Source organism: Numida meleagris, chromosome 4 (assembly GCF_002078875.1).
Source record: "Numida meleagris isolate 19003 breed g44 Domestic line chromosome 4, NumMel1.0, whole genome shotgun sequence".
NCBI lineage: Eukaryota > Metazoa > Chordata > Aves > Galliformes > Numididae > Numida > Numida meleagris.
Genome location: NC_034412.1, coordinates 57,090,127 through 57,103,732, shown reverse-complemented (window position 1 = coordinate 57,103,732; position 13,606 = coordinate 57,090,127). Strand labels below are relative to the sequence as shown.

Below are 13,606 nucleotides of genomic sequence, written 5' to 3'. Positions count from 1 at the left end.
GTAAGTGGCAAAAAATTGCAGAGCCCTGGGAGCCTGCCAATGTAGAACAGATGCTGGAGTTGGGCAGCAGGTGGCCAGGCTGCTCATGACAGAGCAGTGGAAAGTGTAACTTCCCTAGGAAGAGATTATAAAGGATTGCTGCAATCCAGAACCCCGTTGGAATGACCTGAATAAAACCTGGAAGAGTGGAGATTTCTCTTAGGAGAGACCAGTCAATAAGTATGTTGTATTGGTATATCACTTTGCAAAGACACTTTTTTTTTTAAGCAGAAAAAACCTTATTTAGATTCTATTTAAAAACGGTCTGTTTTTTGCTTTAAAAGCCTGGTCAGTTTCTGGAGAGCTCAAGATGTCTAGACAGATGTAGTTAGGGAAGCCATTTCTCCAGGTGGAGCTTGTCATAGAGGGCAGCAGATGGGCATGGTGCTTGGCTTCCTCAGCTAGCCTGGGGTGCATAGACACTGGCTGCTTGAGAACCTGCTGGCAAGGAATGGTGCACTGTGATGGCCTTCCCTTCTGTTGTTGTATGAGAGAGTCAGACTTGGCTTTCATCCTAATTATAAGATAGGTATTACTAGTGGATTAACAGGTTAGGGGCTTTTGATTAATTCTTGAATCAGAGGCCTTAGCAGCTGATAAGGAATACCTCGCCTGCCATCCCTGTCCTAGGTCATGCTGTCTGTGTGGTCAGATGGCTAGCACTGCTCACAGGCAGACAAGGTCAATATATATATATATTTTTTGCTGCTTTCACAAAACATCATCTCTGCACAGTGAGACCAAGGCAATTGAGTGTGGATTTTCATCTGGATGGCTTTTGGTTTGTCCTGTTGGCCATGCCATTGATCAACTCACTCATGAGTGAGTATTCCCTGCTGTCTAGAAGAGTTGAGTTCAAACTCCAGCCTTTCTGGAAGGTTATAAATGCTGTCTCCCTTTCATTAATGTTCTGTGAGGGGCTCAACCTATTGAAAATACTTACTGCAGAAGTATGGTTGCCTAAACTTCCTGCCCATAAGAAACCATTCTGTGACTTTGTTTTTTCCACCATCCTATGTAGGATGTTATGGTATCTATCTGGTGCAAAACCATAAACAGATCTGCTACCTTGCTACTAATTCAAGACTGAAATGGAAATACTAGAAGTACATACAGTCTAGTGATCAGGCCACTTCTGAAGTAATGCTGTGGGAGAAACTATAAGGATATGCTTGTTGCACTTTTCCTCTGCAACTCATAATGGTCATTTGAGTGCAAGCTGGGTAGAACAGGATGGTTGTACATTACGGTGGTTCAAATTTATCCAGTGTGGTAGCTTGTCTTTTAGTGACCAATTCTTTTGTGTAGGAGTCTGTGTCATTCCTGAAGAGATTCTTTTTTATGTTTTGCTTCCTGATCCATTTGGAACATCTTAAATGAGAGCTGCAGTGTAATTGCAGCATGAAGCAAATTCCCTCCTGTTAGAAGTGGACTAATGTCAGCCCAGGACTGGCCTGTTATTTAAAGCTGGATAGTCAACTCCCTTATTTCTCAAATACTAAAAAGTTGTTTGTTGTCTTTGTATCCTATGGGATGGTAGTAATTGTATAGCACAGTAAAGTCCACTGTAAACACATTTCTTCTTAATTCACTAAAATCCTGTAGTGTGGGCATAGTTCTATACTTTTCCAAATGCTGGAACTTAAACTTGTTTATAAGTAATATTTCTTACTTGTACATGGATACAAAGGAGAATGTTTAGTATTTCAGATAAAGGTATTTTACGATTTTGTGTTGTAAATGTAAAAGCATTCAGTTGCTTGCTATCTGGATCTTTGTGGTTTATTTTCTTGCCTGCTCCTTTATCTAAGGAGGGATATGTGTGAAGGTAAACTCTATCTAAGCAGTTCCATCATTTAAAGCCAGGGAGAGTCTTCTGTCACACTGCAGCTCTGTAACTGCCTGCTAGTAAAGACTAAAGGAGATAAACAGGAAATCTGGTTTTGCTTTTTCAACACAGCTAGTGTTACAGTGAGCTTTTGTATTGTCTCTGTTTCCTCTGGGGCACGAATTGAAAATACAAATGATGGGAATAATCCTGTAGTCATTACTGGCTCTTCTGAATGATGCTAGGAATAAGATTTTTGGCCACATCTAAGATTAACACTTTTTCCATGCTGTCCTTATTCTGACTCTAATGTCCAGGTGGAAGTCCCAGCCCTACTCTGGACATAGCAGATCTGTAGCTTCATGTACTGCCATAGGTTGAACCAGCCTCATCCATGATCTGGGGAAAAGCCAGATGCCATAGAGTTGTCTAGATCCAACCTAGTAGAATGAGTATGGTTTTCCCCCCAAATCCTCCCCAGTGTGTTAACTGCATGTATGTCACTCCATCTTAAGGAGGAAAATTTGAAAAGTTAGTTCTATTTTTCTTGAGAAAGAGGGAAGAGTAAGGTCCAGATTGTTCTGACTGTGGATGCTTAAAAACATAGCAGATAATACAGACCAATTAAAACTATCATGATGCATGATCCCTGGCTTGTTTGGAGGCATGTTTGATTGCTTACCAGTTTGATAGGTGGATTCTTGAGGTTTCCAGGCTTTTGGTTTTTTCCATCTCCTTCCTCTGAGTTTAGCCGTGAACTCTGGCAGGAATTCTGATGCTTATCCCTTTCTTGCTCTTGTGTTTACTACCATGTGGTAATAATCTGTTTAATTTACTAGCTACCTTATGTGCACAGAAGTAGCAACTTGAGAACCAGCTGAAGTTTTAATCTAGTAATTTTCCCGCCTAGCTGCTGTCTCAAGATTCAGTCTTCAGGAGAGGAAGCTTCTGTTCTTCAAAGGGAATCAGCAGGGAGGAGAGAAGTTGTCTTTGTTTGTGTGAAGGTTATCTGATAATAAGGGATGTTCCAGAGTATGAACTTCCCCGAGCTGGCATGAAATACTTCATTAACTTTTTCTTCTGACTTCATTTCCCATGAATACTTCAATAGTCTTATTTGTAGATCCCATTGTTTTTTTGCTATGACATGCTGGAAGAAGGTGTGTTATTTGGTTTGTCTTGATTATATTTTTTTTCTTTGGCACTTTACCTGAGCCTTTATGTTGCTTGCATTTTATAGACCAGAGTTTGTTCCTTATCATCTGTACATGGATCCATCTCTAGCTTCTTGAAGGGTATTGTCTTAATAGCCTTCCTTCCCATGTTCTTTCTCCCTTGTCTCTAAAGTCTGTTTTTGTTGATAAGAATAAACTTGTTCCAAGCCTCCAGCATGGGACCCTTAACCAAATTTGTGTTTCTTCTAAGTGTTTAGCTTATTTAACAGTTAGGCATGCTGGGAGAGGCTAGGAATATATCCAGTGTGCTCACCCTGATGTATCTCACAGGATCTGATGTGTGGAGGACATCATGCAGGTAGCATTAAATTGGCTAAGCTGCATCCTGGAAGATCTCTGACCAGCTTAAGCTTACTAGAGACTGCCTGAGCTTCTTGGGAGCTGGAGAGAATAAATTGAGCTGTTAACCTGCAATGCTGCAGGTATCTACTTCTCTTCTTAGGCTGCTTGAGCTGCTGTAAAGTGTTTTAGGCTTGTTTAGTTTAGGTTGAAGTAACTTACTAGAGGAAAGTTCAGTATGCACATGAGTACGTGCTCCATCTGTACAGTCACAGTCTCATGTTTGGAAAAGTGTTCATACGGATAAGGGGGGCTGCTTCCAACACTGTATTTTTCTTGCTTCTGTCTTGTGTTTTTCTTTGCCAGAAGGAATCAAAGGTTGACTTAGACTTTCAAACAGTTTTGAAGCATCCTTGTTTTGGAAAACCAGTGCAAAAGGTGGCCATGGACGTCCCTGGTTACTTCATAGGGGTGTGGAGGGAATTACTGGTGATAACCCATGTGTGAGACAGGGGTGGCTCTTGAAGGAAACAGGAAGACTGTGTGGCTAGTTAAGCACTAGAGAATTTGGGCATTGTCTAGTCCAACCAATCAATCCATCCCCACCATGTCTGCTAATTATGTCCCTCAGTGCCATATCTCCTTGTTTCTTGAACACCCCCAGGGACAGGGACTCTACCACTTCCTTGGGCAGGCTGTTCCAGTGAATGTGTCACCACTCTTCAGGAAAAATTTATTCCCCAAGTATCCAACCTGAACTTCGCCTGGCACAACTTGAGGCCATTATGTCTTCTCCTGTCACTGTTATCTGGAAGAAGAGGCTGACCCTTATCTTGCTTCAGCCATTCAGAGAGATGCAGAGAGTGATAAGGTCTCCCCTGAGCCTCTTCCAGACTGAACAATCCCAGTTCCCTCAGCAGCTCGCCATAAGTCTTGTGCTCCAGACCCTTCACAGCTTCGTTGCCCTGCTCTGGACTTGCTCCAGGGCCTCAGTGTTTTTCCTGTAGTGAGGGGCCCAAAACTGAGCACAGTGCTCAAGGTGTGGCCTCACCAGTCCTGAGTACAGGGATATGAACAGTTCCATAGTCCTTCTGACTGCACTGTTTCTCATACAAGGCAGGTTGCCATTGGCCTTCTTGGCTACCTGGACACACTGCTGGCTCATATTCAGTCATCTGTTGAGCAGCACCCCCAGGATGATTTCTGCCACCCAGTTTTCTGCCCCAAGCCTCTAGTGTTGCATGGAGTTGTTGTGACCACGGTGCAGGACCCGACACTTCGTCTTGTTGAACCTCATACGATTGGTCTTAGCCCATCAGTCCAGCCTATCCAGATCCCTCTGTAGTGCCTCCCTACCCTCATACAGATCAACGCTTCCTTGCAACCTGGTATCATCTGCAAACTTTGAGGGCACACTCAATCCTCTCAGTCAATAAAGGTATTATATATAAAGCATGTGGGTTTTTTACACAATTATGTTAAATTATCCTAATCTTCATAAAATACTTTAACCCTCCTTCTCACTGCTAAATTATTTCACTTTATTAATAATTAAGTATATTATCCTCAAAAAACACATTGGATGATACCACAACAGAAAACAACAGTTAAAGACAAGGGTGGGTGCCTTTGAACTTCCTGATGAGCTAAAACTCCAAGCTTTGTAGGAAAAAAAAAAAAACAACACAAAAAAGTAGAAGTTAAAACCCACTGTTTTTTTGGGGGTGTTGGTTTTTTTTTGTTGTTGTTGTTTTTTTTTTGTGTGTGGTGGAATGGTATTTGGTAAAAGATGCAATGCTGAAGTAGAAAGTTAACTACTATAATAAGATAATATTTCTTCTCCTGAAGTGCTATAAATGTCTTCATTCTGCACTCAAATGTTTTCCATGCTATTGGCAATTGTTACAGTTGGAGACCCCACCTGGAATACTGAGTCTGGTTCTGGAGCCTGCCAGTACAAGAAGGACATGGAGTTGTTGGAGGAGGTCCAGAGGAGGGCCACAAAGATGATCAGAGGGCTGGAGCACCTCCCCTTTGAGGACAGGCTGAGAGAGCTGGGGCTCTTCAGAGAGAAGGCTCCGAGGAGATCTTATAGTGGCCTGCAAGTACCTGAAGGGAGCCTACAGGAATGCTGGGGAGGGATTTTTTATAAGGGCAGGTAGCGACAGGTCAAGGGAAGATGGTTTTAAACTAGGAGAGGGTAGATTCAGACTAGATATCAGGAGGAAATTCTTTGCTGTGAGGGGGCTGAGATGCTGGAACAGGCTGACCAGTGGGGTTGTGAATACCCCCTCCCTGGAAGTGTTCAAGGCCAGGCTGGATGGGGCTTTGAGCAGCCTGGTCTAGATGCAGGGGGTTGGAACTAAATGATATTACAGGTCCCTTCCAACCCAAACCATTTTATGATTAGCGTATGCTTCTGTTAGCTGGTTATACTTAGGTTTTTGTCAGGCTTTGGTAGTTTGTGTGGGAGAATTCTACCTGTTAGGTTTTTATCTCAAATCTTGTGGCTAGTGACAGACAGCCTCTTGCTGTTACAACATCAGCTCCACCTCTTTCCAGCATCAATTAAGAGAAGATACATACAATTTAGGAAAACTTGTCCTGGGGCTATTGGTGAGGATGACCATTAAGATAAAGGATGTGGAGGGGAGCAGGAGTGAGGAAAATGTATGTGGTTAACATGCTTCCTAGGTTACTTTCTGATTTTTTGTGTGTGCTTTTTTTTTTCAAGAGAGAGAAAGGGGCTGACAGTGAATTGCTGACAATGCTACAAAGGTGCCACACCCTAGCGTTACAGGAAGAATTATTGAGAATGCGGGAAAAAGGGGTGACCTCTGGATCCCTTTTGCTCAATACAGTACAGCTCAACTGAGTCATGTTGACTACATGCCTGTTTCTATCCCCTCACAGCACAAAGCAAAAATTATATTAGTTAGCTTAAGGTGTCATTACAAATCAACTGGAAGTAAGTTCAAGTTATTCTGCAGTTGGCTAGTTAATACAGTGTAGACCATAACTGGTAGCTCACTAATGTGTGTTGACTTGACTGTTAGCCATCCTCTCTCCCTAGCCTCAGCTCTTTTTAGGACTGCCTTGTAACACTTGTCAGCCTATGGGGTAAGGATGGGTAGTCCTTTAAAGACAAGAAGATATGTTCAAACAGAGCTGTCAAAGTTACTTGATACAGGGCTAGCCTGGCTGTTTCTTTCAAAAACCACTGGAGTTGTTCACGCAGATAAATAGAAATACTTAAATGACAGACAAAAGCTTTTGAGTATTCTTCTGATAAATTTACCATGATCATGTCAGTGTTTTAAGCATGGCTAATGGAGGGTTTCTGCCTCCCTTCCTGGCCAGAGATGTTGGAAATTCCATTTTGCCTTTTCAAAAACATTAGGATTCACTCTGGTCTTTCTGGTGACAGATACAATTCAAGCTAAGACATCTTTGAAAAGTCATACTTTTTACTGATAGCTAATTTTATTTCTAGACTTTTCTTTCTCTAAAAGCCACGTCTTGCTGATTGCTGTAGAAATGTCATGGATGGCTGAAAATCTTTAACATATTCTTCACCTCCAACGCAAGGTTTAAGGTTGCCAAACCCTTCCCAAGGGTTTGTCCTGGGAAAGTTCTTGAATGTGTGGACTAAAGCACTGACTACAATGAATGAGGACTGGTGCATGCCAAGCCAAACCCTTGTAGAAGGTAATCACGGTTGTTGCAAAGTGTTTTTGTTGACTGCATCAGTTTGCATGTCTTATGGACTTCCTGCATTAAAAGTCATGCAGACTTCTAGACTCTTGGAATCTGCAAGGGCTAATACCTGTGTTAGATGAGCTTTGGATTGAATACCTTAAAGCTGTAACTATCATTTAGTTTTTCTGAGCATTATCCAGTGTGGAGGGAAAAATTTCTCATTTGTTAGCAAGCCACAAGTGCATATGGCTTGAACCTGTCTTGTAACACTTGTTCTTACAATGCACCTCTTCTATAATGGGCTCAAGAATACTTTTGAAGGAATCAAGGACTGACCTTGGTAAATCCTTTATTTGCTTTGAGACTCTAGCTCAGTGTCTAAAACATTCATGTTGATTAGTTGACTATGGGACAATGGGCTGGTCTGAGCCTGTGTTGCAGCCAAACTGACTTGTTCTTTGTGCCATCCTGCAGGGTAGCCAGCCTTTTGGAGAGGCACCTTAATAACAGAAGGTAAAAAAGCCACCTTTTGTGTGTGCTTTTGTCTCTGAAAGCATCCTGGTTGGTCTGTCAAAGCTCAGAGACTTTACTCTGTGGCCCAGCAATGAAAACTGCAGCATGAGTTGAGATGAGCTTGTGTGATGTGATTTCTTCTTGCCCTGTGTCTTCAAGCTACCAGCTGTGTGCTGTAATATAGTCTCTGTAATTAGAAACCAAGCAGCAGTTTTCTTTAAACATAATACATTCATTTGTCTCCTCTGACATGTAATTGTGTTTTCTTTTGCTTCCTCTACTCAAAGGAACTAGTCAAGAGGAAGCTGGCTGCTTAAGGATGAGCTCTCATCCATGTGAATCAGTAAGATACTCTCCTCCTTCTAATACCCTGATACCAGTGGTTTTTTTCCCCCGCCATGGAAGACTTGCATCTTTCCAAATTCCACAAGTAAGTAATGCCACACAAAAGAGAACTTAATGGTTACAGAATCGTAGGGGTTGTAAGGGAATTTTTGGACATCATCTAGTCCAACCCCTCTGCTAAAGCAGGTACCCTACTGTAGGTTGCACAAGGAAGTGTCCAGGTAGGTTTTGTATATCTCTAGAGAAAAAGACTTCCCAACCTGTCTACCCCAACAGGGTAGCCTGTTCCAGTGCTCCATAACCCTCAAAGCTATGAAATTTTTTTCTCATGTTCAGATGGAATTTCTTGTGTTCCTGTTTATGCTTGTTCTCCTTATCCTGTCCCTGGGCACCATTGAAAAGAGCCTAGCCCCATCCACTTGACACCCACCTTTTATATATTTATAGGCATTGATAAGATACCCCCTTCAACCTTCTCTTCTCGAAGCTGAACAACCCCAGGTCTCTCAGCTTTTCTTTCTAAGGGCAATGCTCCAAGCCCCAGTCATCTTTGCAGCCCTCCACTGGCTTCTCTCTAGAAGTTTCCTATCTTTCTTGAACTGGAGAGCCCAGAACTGGACGTGGTAATCAAGATGTGGTCTCAACAGGGCAGAGAAGAGGAGGTAGATCACCTCCCTTGACCTGCTGGCCACGCTTTTTTTTTTAATGCACCCCAGGATCACATTGGCCTTCTCATGGCTGTTGTTTCACTGTGTGGCTTTCAATTTTACGATGCTGCAGGAGTTGCTAATTCTTATCAAGCCTTGTAGCAGAAAAGCAGCTGAGGATTTTTATTCTGTCTAGCTCTTATCCTGCATGTACTTTTAAAGTGGGCTTCAATCTGTCCTGCCTTTTTTTTTGTTGTTAATCTCTATCCTTCCTCTCATAAGAATAGCTCTCCATTGCTTTCATTCTTTTGGCAGCCCTCTTTATGTCAGATCTAGGTGTAGTTCATCTGTGACAGTAGACTTCTACATAATGCTCCAAGTGGAGTCCATTGCTGTGCATGGTGTACCACTTTGACTTTGAGGTGATCGTTTATAGTACTTACTAGGTTTGCATTTTCCTTTTCTGATGGCTGAATCACAGTTCTCACTTCAAGCCATTTCTGCATTGTCTAGGGGATGGTTAAGCATTTCTCATTTTCTAGTGAATGGTCATTCAGCATTTGTTATGAATTCTTGTTTAACCAACAAGTATTTGATCTTATGCTTCATCATGTTGAGTACTATGGTATTTATTTGATTTCTTTCCAATTTAAATCTTGATTTATTTTTTGCGGTGTCCATGTACTGTACATGCTGATTTTGGTTACTGACCCGTGGGAGAATATGGGCTAATGACTGCAGCAACAGACCCTGCAGCAGGCCTTCAACTGTACACTCGGTCTAGTTCTGCTCCCTTGGAGTGGGCAAGTGAGAGGTGATTTATGCCCAGGTGGCTCAGAGCTGATGCCTCCTGCATCCCTTGCAAATATAAGAGTACTGTTTCACCGAGGCCCCAAACCTTTCCTTTCCTAGACACACTCAAATGGTCTTGCTGACTTATCTTTGTACAGGTGTGGTATAAGAGTTGGTTTATCACTGCCAAGCTTCTCCCCTTGTAGTACAATGACCAGTCTCTCAGGCTTATGCCACGTGGCAGTGTCTATGCTTAGCAGATCTGATTCAGAGAGATCGAGACTCTTTCCACCTAAGTCTTTTCTCCACAAATGAGGGAGGTACCCAAACTGTAGTTATGCAGACAGCCTGAGAAACTCAGCTGTCACCAGCACTGTTTGATCCTGTCTCCCCACCCAAATGCTGTGTAAGCCTGGTTCCCTGAGCCAGCCTTTTTATGTTTTTAGCAACCCAAATCAGGGTCTGGCCTACCCAGTCTCAGCAAGCAGGAAGGGTGGAACATCCTGAGATCACTTGCCTGCTCAGCGGAAAGATATTTTCCATGTATTTATTGCAGCTCTGTTATAGCTAAGCTTTTCATGTTTATGTGTCTTATTTGTGTAAATATGTGAAAGTACTGGCACCAGCGTGGCATTGGTCCTTCTATTTTGTAACAAGTCCTTAAAATGCTGTGTTACAGCTCATAAAAATTCTGAAGCACAGTGACTCAAAGTTTGCAGTAGAACATTGCTGGTTATAGAAAGATAGTCTGCCCTGGGATGGGGAACAGTCTGTCTTACAGTGGTCAGTGTTACAAAGTACCGTAATTGTGATCTGTACATTGCTCTTCTTCCTGCAGGAAATGAGACTCCAGGCTTACCAGAAAAGTCTTCCGTGGTTGTTGGTAGTCTTCACTGCTGGGACACTTTGGTTGCTGGAAGGATTTTTGGATCAGCCTTCAAGGATAAGTCCTGTCTGAACATAAGAGCTGTGAGGTACCAGAGATGGAACTGAGTTGTGCATGCATTTGTACACAGCCAGGGTTGACCCTGTGTTCTTGCTAGTGACAGTCTAGTGCGGCTCTGCACAGTGTAGACAAGGGTGAGGAAATGCACCATGGCCTCTTCGCTCTGTATTTCCTGAATTCTTATATTTTTCTCCACTTTTCTGAATTTAAATGCTTGCTATTCATGGCAGTCTCAGACTTAATGAATAAATGTTTCAAGGTCTGCTTTATAGTATCTCTTGATTCTCATCTGCTCTGTTCTCTGCTGTCACCTTTACTTTTCTTCTTTAGAAACCAGAGCCGTGCTCAAGAACGTGACCCCTTCCATTTCTTTCAGTCTCTTTTTTTTGTATAGGCTCATGATAACATGGGGGTACTTTGTCATGACATGCACGTGTTCTTGATTTTGTCCTTCACGGTAGGAATAAGCTAATTAAATTTGTTTTCATCTTAATACTAACTTTGTAGAACAATTATGTTTGACAGAAAACAGTATCTTCTTCCCTTTAAGTCATTTTTTTATCCACCAGAGATAAATGAAAATCCAGAAACAAAATATAAGGAGATACTTTTTTCTTAACTCCTCTGCTCTCTTTTTCCACTCTTTTGTTACTTTGCCTTTAGCAGAACTTGTATTTAGTCTTCTAAGCATGTGCATCGCTTCATGTACCTCAGTTGCTCTCTTAAAGTTGTGCGCAGAAATCTTCAGCTAGTGGGTGTTAACGAAATGGTGATGACTTAAATCAGCTGTAGACTGATGCCTGCATATCAGTTTCTAATTCTGCACTAATTTCTACCTGGACAACTCATTACAAGGATGGTTGGTTTTGCTTCTCTGCAGTTAAAGATCTGCCCAAGGAGAGGCTAAACACTATAGCAATAGGGATGTGTATGTCTCAATCTCATTTAAAGAAGAAAATGAGAACAGTCATGGAAAAGTGATGGGGAAAAGCTTCAACAACCCTTGTGACAATTGCAGTGACACATTAGAATAGCAAGATCTTGTTAATGGCTTAGTGTTTAAGACAATTCTTCAGCATTCTGCAAGTTGGGGCAGTTCTTGATAATGTATGTTTCTCAGTTAGGGAAGAGATTGACAAGGCAGAAGGAGTCTCCAACCAGAAAATTACTTCATGATAATGCAGAGGAGTTTGTTTTTTTTGAAGTGCCTTAAGTGAGAGAGTGAGTAAATGCAGCTTGACTCAGTCCTTGGTGAAACTATACATCTGTTTTTAAGAGAGGAGGAAGTAAAACAAGATTTGGGGGGAAAAAAAATGTTGAGTCATCAGTCATTTAAAAAAAAAATTATTTATGTGCCCAGTGGCTTTGGATCTCTCCCCCATCTGCTTGCAATATGTGTGAGTTAAGTTTTGTTGGTAGCACAGCAATTATAACTGAGGATTTCTAAAAACCCATTGGTTCAGTTTACTTGTGCAGTAATCTCTGCTGTAGGCACTTTCAGTCTTGCACACAAGCTATTTAGACTGTTCACTGATGAACAGAGCATGTCCAGTAGCTTGTGCGGATACCACTGTAGCAGAGTGGCCTAATCCTGCTAGTATTATTACTGGCCAGTCAAAAAACTCTGCTAAGAGGAGGTATCATGTATAATGAAAGCTTTTCCAAAGGTTGATACAGGATTTAGCTTTGGTCATGGCTTTCTTCTTGTCTCCTTCGTGCAAAGAATGATTGAAGTTGTGGGATGCTGGGGTTTTTTTGAGTGACTCTGAGGGTACCAGAGCACTTATGAATAAGGCAGAGTACTGAGACCTTTCTGGGAAATTCAACTCTCTGTGAACCACATAGGAAACTTTGGTGCTTGTGGAAGATATCTCCACATGAGGGCTGAAGCTGTGAACCTGTTCTGGGAGTCAGCTGTGTATCTAACCCTTCATGAATTTTAAGCCACGTTCTGTTATTGAGGATTAAGTAATGCGCATGCCTTGCTGTCATAGCATCTCTGTTTACACACCTTATAAGAAAAAGATTTGGCTTTGTGTAATATTTCTTCCAGCTTCAGTTTCCAGAGTTACTGTGATTGTGTTACTTTCTCATGTTCAGAGTTTGCCTTTGTTTTTTGGAGACCTGACATGAGCAAGATGATTTGGTTTGAATGGTCTGGGTGGCCACAGTGAGGCTAGAGAAGGCTGTAGAGTTGGAGTGAAGACCTTAAGATCCAAGCATGTTTTTTACTTAAGCAGACAGTTAATAAAATTAACCCAGCAGCAACTGCTCTGGCAGTAATAATCAAGTATAACACTGTAACAGAACTACCAAAAACAACAGCAAAAAATGGACAAAGAATCTTGTATATTGAAGGCTTCTCTTGTTTCTTGAAGTTTGGCCACTGATGTAATGAAAAATATTTCCTAATTAAATTGGAAAAGAAAGGGAAGGTTTTGTAGTTATTGTTTGCCAGCTATTGTTTGTGTGGGCCTGATATAAGATGTTGACAGCTCCTAGAAAACTAGTTTGACTTTGTTTTTCGGAAGCTTTATTTAAACTACTCATTAAGGATTTGGAGCTGCCAGGATAATTCAGTACCTACTGTGCAAAGACATTGTACTCACATGGCCTAACTCTTTGCCTGGGCAGATGGTCCTGAGTTAGTGTGTGAGGCCTCAGGTCCACTGCATTCCTGGCTACCATTTTGTATTTATTCAAGTCTGCCGATCTGAGGACTATCTTTGCAAGTTCCACATCTTTGAAAGTTACCTGCTTCTAAAAACCTGGTTTTAAGAGTCATGGCCTAGAAGCCTGCTTTTGAGTCCTTTGAGTTGGTGCAAATATGCAGGTGGTCTCTTTGGAAACTCACTTGTACAGAGATGAGCCAAAATAAGCTTTGTGATTCAGTTTGTGCAGTCTAGAAATTGGTGTTTGTAAAGACAAGTTAACGTGACTGAAATCAAGGGACGCACACGCTTGAGCAATGTTGCATCTTGTGGGAAAGGACAATCAAACTTACATACAAGTCAGATTGTAAGGTGCGTTGGCTGTCTGTTCTGCTTTTTCCTCATGAAAATGTTTGAATATGCCCTTCTTGAATACTTGGAAGAAACTGTTTAAAACGTTTTCTTATTAAATAATGAAAATATTGCTAACTTATTGGAAGATACTTGCGTGAAACCTTTAAGAAAAAGAAGCATAAGCTATCATAGAATCATAGAATGGCTTGGGTTGAAAAGGACCTCAAAGATCATCGAGTCTCAACCCCCCTGCCAAGTGCAGGGTCGCCAACCACTAG

At 41.8% G+C, this 13,606-nt stretch overlaps 1 protein-coding gene across 14 annotated transcripts in view; it reads left to right on the top strand.

Annotated features, from left to right (window-relative positions):
- The window catches only part of LOC110397991 (transmembrane protease serine 11E-like), a 60,876-nt gene that overhangs the window by 10,890 nt on the left and 36,380 nt on the right, over nt 1-13,606 (top strand). For 4 of the 14 annotated variants that reach the window (XM_021395142.1, XM_021395128.1, XM_021395126.1 and 1 more), the window contains exons 2-4: nt 6,970-7,089; nt 7,881-8,023; nt 10,216-10,351. The gene's annotated coding sequence lies outside the window, so the exon portion shown is untranslated. Of the gene's footprint in view, nt 1-5,678; nt 7,090-7,554; nt 7,594-7,626; nt 7,769-7,880; nt 8,024-9,259; nt 9,400-10,215; nt 10,458-13,606 lie in introns of those variants that run through there. The other 10 variants (XM_021395137.1, XM_021395138.1, XM_021395132.1 and 7 more) reach the window with 7 other exon arrangements.